Genomic DNA, 6,376 nt, shown 5'->3' with positions numbered 1-6,376 from the left:
TGGGTCAGGAACAAAAGAAAAAGACTCCGCACAGGGACAGGACAGAGAGGAAACAAAGTGTTAGACTGCCGTAGAGCAGGAGGACAAAGGTGAACTCTGTTGTTGGTTCCCACAGAAAATCTCTCTGCTGGCCGTATAGGTAGTGATTGTGTCCAACTCACTGAGGAACACGGGTTTGTATCCATAATATCTGTTACTCCCTATCCTTAGCCACATTTAATTCCTTTTAGGAATCTGGCGAGTATTTAAAAGAAGAGACAACTGTGCTGACAGGGCGAAGCCTGCTTGGGATTCTCTCTCTCTCCCTTTCTCTGCCTCTCCCCTTCTCATGCTCTATCTCTCTCAAAATAAATAAACTTAAGAACAATAATAAAAGGAGAGCCACTTACCAAATGTCATTTTGGAAAAGGACAGTGTCTATAGTGTTCGCCAATATAGGAGCACGTGGGCAAAGAGGATACCAGACTATGAAGTAAAGGTTTGGGACACTAAGATCTCATCCATTTGACGGGAAGTTATTATCGTTCCTGCTGCTACTGCAGGGATGGTGTCTGTATGGGGAGTTGAGATGATCTCAGAAACAGTTGTGAAATGAAAATCACTGAAACCCATTAATAATGGTTATGTAGTCATTCAGGGATAGTGGCAGGATAGCGCTGGGAAAATATCAGTAAAAAGTAAAAAAAGAAAAAAAAAGTTAATACTCCTACCAACTTCCATTAGCAAATTATGCCCGGAAAAGAAAAACATGTATATGCCAACAATGGCTATAGAGCAGCTGTGAGTTAAACACATTTTCTTACTGATCCTCACTTCACGCATAATGAAGGCTTCAGAGTGGATATTGTGAGGATCAGTCAGTTTGGACAGAGACAAAAGATGAACTCAGGCTATCAGAGAGAACGCAGAAAAGTAGGTAGCCCTAAAGCACGTAGAAGAGGATGACATGTCTCTGGGTCCCTCAGACACCATCCACGTGCCTCTCCTTGTATTTATGTCCCAACTCAAGCAAGAAGTATTGATTTTCCAGACAGTATTTCTTTATTATTTTCATAATATGTTCTTTCTTAAATTTGACACTTATCTGGAAATCGTATTTACCACATCCCCATTTGTTGCCAGGATGGTGGTTGTCATGGTGGTATCCACATACATGTAAAAATAAGTATATGAGCCTTGAAATAAAGGCCTGTGTATCTGTCATCTCATCTCTTTCTGGGAAGTTATTATCATTTCACCTCTAACTGATGTGACTGCATATCTCAATAATTAAAGATATGTATTCTCCCCGGTATTATTGAGATAAATATCAATAGCAGGTGACCAAAGGACCTTCCATTCTATGAAACAAGGTAAAATAGTGAGCAGATTGCATTCTGGGTTCCTGCCATCCTGAGGGCTTCTCCAAATGTGATATTTTAAAATTCCCATGGACAGTTAAAAATAGCAGATTTCAGGGGTGCCTGGGTGGCTCAGTCAGTTAAGCGTCCGACTTCAGCTCAGGTCATGATCTCATGGTTTGTGAGTTCAAGACCACATCAGGATCTGTGCTGACAACTCAGAGCCTGGAGCCTGCTTTGAATTCTGTGTCTCCCTGTCTCTCTCTGCTCCTCCCCTGCTTGTGCATTCTCTCTCTCTCTCTCTCTCTCTCTCTCTCTCTCTCAAAAATAAACATTAAAAAAATACCAGATTTGAGGGATACACAGAGAAAGAGAATTAAGAAAACTTTTCCAGGGTAATAAAAATGAACAAGGAGACAGTGGTGTCTCATTTTGTTATTTCAATAAACATTTATTGTGGTGCGCCTGGGTGCCTCAGTCGGTTAAGCGTCCCACTCTTGATTTTGACTCAGGTCATGGTCTCATGCTTCGTGAGTTCAAGCCCTGCATCAGGCTCTGTGCTGACAGCACGGAGCCTGCTTGGGATTCTCTCTCTCCCTCAAAATAAATAAGTAAACATTAAAGAAACATTTACTGAGTATATGTGGTACATTAATCTTTTTATTGGGTGTGCATAATGTGTCAGGAAACAAATGAGATAACAAACCATATTTCATGTTGCTTATAATCATATTAAGGATATTAATAAAAATAAATATAAACAACATACTATCTTTTAAGTGAACAGGTGCTGTGAATTGAAAAAAAAAGATAACAATGGTGAGAAGTTCAAGAGAGTGACTGCAGATGGGTTGTGATATCGAAGAGGGTTTGTCAACTATTCCTCAATAAAGCTGGAGAAAAAGAGAATTGAGTGGGATGCTCCACTAATAAAAGCATATTTAAGGAATGCCTTGAAGACCGTGGAGTGAACTCTGTGTATAGCCTTGTGTTCCATAGAGGAAACAGCTAGAACAGATGCCTTGGGCCAGTGCTGACCTTTCATGTTCCAGTCAGAGTAAGAAAGATAATGCAACTGAAAGCATGTGAGTGAGGAACGGCTTGATAAAAGCTACAGTTGGATCATGAAAGGCACTGTAGATCACTGGAAGAACTTTCCATTTTATCCTGGTTGATAGAGGAATCATGACAGGGACTGGAACATCATGCTAAGTGTCTGAATGAGAAATGAGGAGAAGGCAGGCTGAGAACCTAAAAAGAGGTAAGGTTAGCAGCAGATAGATGACTAGCCGGGTGACTTATCACAGACATCTAGGTGAGAGGTAATGAGGTCTGCAATCAAAGTTGGGGCAGTACTGGACACAGTATCATTAGGTACTCGATGTGTTTTGAAGTTATTTCTTTTCATCCCTAAGGGATTTTCAATTGGGTTGCTCAATTGGCATGAGCAAAGGAAAGGTACAGAATATGACTCCCAAACTTCATACATGAACAGTAGTAGAATGAGGGACTTGCCATCAGCTGAGATTGTGGGAAAGCAGTAGAAACAGGTTAGGAGGGAAGATCGGGAATTCAGACACCAACATAGTAAGTACAAGATGCCTGTTGAGCATGTGAATATAGCTGTCAAGTCGGCAGGCAAATCTCAAGAATTTTCGAGAGCAGTGTTGTCAGGATTAACTCTGAACACTGTTAGTTTGTAAGCTTCTAAGTATCGAAAAGACGAGACTGGATGAGATGACCAAGGGGGTAACTTCAGGTGGAGTAGGTGAAAGGAAAATAGACCGGTGTGCAGGGAAATCCCAACACTAATTTTGGGTGGAAAGGAGAAACAGAGAAAGAGATTTGAAAATTACCAACTATTTCTCAGTTGGACAGTCACAAGTCTCTTATGTCTGTCTCAGCCTATCAAAAGTGACTCTACTGCTATTAATGCCCGAGGTCCTTCCTTGGGCCATCGTACTGGTGGTGAGCCCCATGGAGCCAATGTTGGTAGGTGGACTGGCTCTTACAGTTCTTATTATGACTGCAAGTTGCGCTTCAGCAAAAACCATGAGGGAACTTCAAAGGACAAGATTTCTTCCTCACAGGTCCCAGAGGGTACAAGTCATGCCAAGGGCCACATAGCGGGTCAAGGGTAAAGAGGGAGAGAGGAAGCTCCGACCCGGGGCTCTGCCTTTATTGGTGCCCAAGGGCGGGGTGCCCAGGTTTTGCAGGTGGATTTAAAGAAGAAGAATGGGCTGGACACTAGGGTTTCAAGAGAGAAAAGCGAGGTCCCAAAGGCAATCAGTTCTCCAGGTTATTCATGGCTTTCTAAAGGAGGAACTTAGTTGTTTTGTTAGTAGCTGTGTTGTACGGTAGGCAATATGTGTATTTCAGATGGATGTCTTTGCAATGGATGCCTTGGCAATCAAAAGCTTAATCTGCATTATAATCCTCATGCTTACTGTCAGGCACTTATGCCACACAAGTCTTAAGACACGAGGGGATTTAGAAACCTGTTTGTGCCTTCGGTGCGCCGTGGTGGCTCAGTCAGTTAAGTCCGACTCGGGTCTTCCGGCCTCATCACCTTGGGCGGGACCCCACACTCCGCAGGCCGTGCGCGTGCGGACACCACGGTAGCGACGCCGGAAGCCCCGCCCCCAGCCTACGCCTAACACAGAAGCACTCCATCCGGAACGCTCATTGGCTTAGCGTCTCCGCTGGGCAGAAGGCTTTTTCGGATGGTGTAGGGCCACTGCTGGTCTCCGCGAGGGGCGCTCCGCACTTGTCACTGCGGAGCAAAGGTCACCGGCCCCGCGAGGGTCTCTGGGAAGTAGCGCTGCTTTGTCCGAGGGCAGAGGCTGAGCTCCGCTCCCCAAGTGGGCTGAAACCCAGTTTCTGCGAGTCTTGTGGGCAGGTGATCACCGAAGTGTTTAGACGTGTATTTCTCCAGACTCCACCGGGCTTGGATGCTCCCCGGGACTGCAGGTGCACACGGACCCAACGGCAAGCGACTGTCGTGTGATTGCGCGTCATGTGGCCGTAGCCCGATGCATCAGAGTCAGTCCCGGGCGCTTAGGGGCTGGGGTCAGGACGGGAGAGAACAGCCTCCAGGCCGGAAACGACCCCTGTGAGTCGAGCACCAAGGCTCGAAGAAGCCTTAGGCAAAGTGTACAGTCCGTTCCCGCCGACAGGGGCCGAGAACTCGCCGGATCCCAGCCAACAGGGCGCCTCCCGCGGGTCGCCCGCAAAGATCGGGATTTGGCCTCCGCGCACACAGGCCAGGTATGCGGCCCGAAGTGGGAGGGGCCTTCGCCCCTGGGATCCGCGGCGGAAACCCGGCGCCTGGATCCTGAGAGTTCCGGGGGAGCCCTGCCGGGAGGACCCCGCAGCTCCCTGCTGTCCTTCGGGGCGCCCTCGGGGCAGCTCGCGGCCTGCGCCGCTCCCGGAACCCGGGCGGGCGCCCCCTGGAGGCCCCTTGGGTGGAAAGGGGGAACTCTGGCGGAGGGTGGGGGGGGTGGGAGCGGGCGCTGTGGGGTCTGAAGTTCCACCCCCTCTGTGCCCAGCCCACGCTGTCCCCGGTCAGATGCGACCTCAGATCACACCTGACCCACTGACCGATGAGAATATCTGTCCGCGGAGGGAAAGAATAAATCAGGTTCCCTCAGGAAAGGGGGATCAGTGAGAGCCCAGCACTTTCTTCAGATTAAGGGATGGTACATATGATATATGATAGATGATATGACATATATGATATAAATAAATAAATAAATAAATAAATAAATAAATAAATAAATATTAGGGCACCCTGTTACACCTAAAGTGCGGCCTTTCTAGGGTCTCCACTGACCATCTAGAGTGTTTCAGGGGGGTGTCTCCCCTCTGGCTGGTCAGGATTCTAATATTACCCGCACTGTGAGGCCTGTGCATCCTCCAGCCGGTTCTCAGCACCCTGCCAGCTGTTTTCTATCCTTTCCCAGCCTTGCCCCGCACCTTAGTTTTCTGCCAAATTCTCTGTGACCTCATGCAGGTTTCTAAGGCTTCTTCTCTGCCCATACCCCACTTTGTCAGGACCACACAGGAATTCCAGAGTGTACTTAACTCTTGAATGAGGAGGGGTTAGCGCTGACACCCCCAACTCCCATTTCCCCAGCCCCTCAACTTTCTCCACCTCTCCAATCACGGCAGTTGAAATCCCTATAACTTTTGATTCCCTCAAAATTTAACTACTAATAGCCTACTGTTGACCAGAATCCTTACCAATAACATAAACAGTTGATTACATTTTTTGTTTGTATTATATACTGTATTCTTCCAATTAAGGTAGAGAAAAAATGTTAGTAATGAACAAGAAACAAATATACATATACACTTACAGCACTGTACTGTAGGTATTGAAAAAAATTCACATATAACTGGACCCATGCAATTCAAACCTGTGTTGTTCAAGGGTCAACCATATAGCATGAAATCTCAGACCTGATTTAAAGCAGAAGGAAAATCCTATGTAAAGCAGGAGGAACCCGTTCTATAACAGGACTCACTTGAGTCAGGGAAGTTATTTTGTGACCTGGAAGAGAGGGAAGAAAAATCCCCAAATGACAGCCTCCACTCATTTTATAGATTACCTCTATTTCCAATAGAGGGCGTCAGCTTTCTGCTGGATATCTGTTTTACCGCGTGGAGTTTACTCACTGGAAGAACGATGGGTTTCCCTGACTTTATTTGGAGAACAGAAGAGAGAGTGGGGAAAGGAATTTAACGTGTGTGCTGCAAACCTGACTGGGAGGGACATTTTGAGAAATGGGACAGAGCTTTCAGGAAGTGAAAGGAGGCAGAGTTTCATCTGAGCGGAGTAGGTATCAGTACATATTTATACAGTTTATACAGTTACACAGAAGAGAGGGAAAACAAATGAGGAAAAGGACTATGGAAACAGCAGGAGTAAATTACTTCAGATGTCAACACCATAGGTCATTAAGGAAATACAAATGAAACCACCATGAGATACCAATCTACATCTACCAAGATCACTATTTTCAAAAGGGTAAAAT

The sequence above is a fragment of the Puma concolor genome, chromosome E2 (genome assembly GCF_028749965.1).
Source record: "Puma concolor isolate L17-30 chromosome E2, mPumCon1.1.hap2, whole genome shotgun sequence".
In the NCBI taxonomy this organism is placed as follows: Eukaryota; Metazoa; Chordata; class Mammalia; order Carnivora; family Felidae; genus Puma; species Puma concolor.
Note: the sequence above shows the minus strand (reverse complement) of the source record.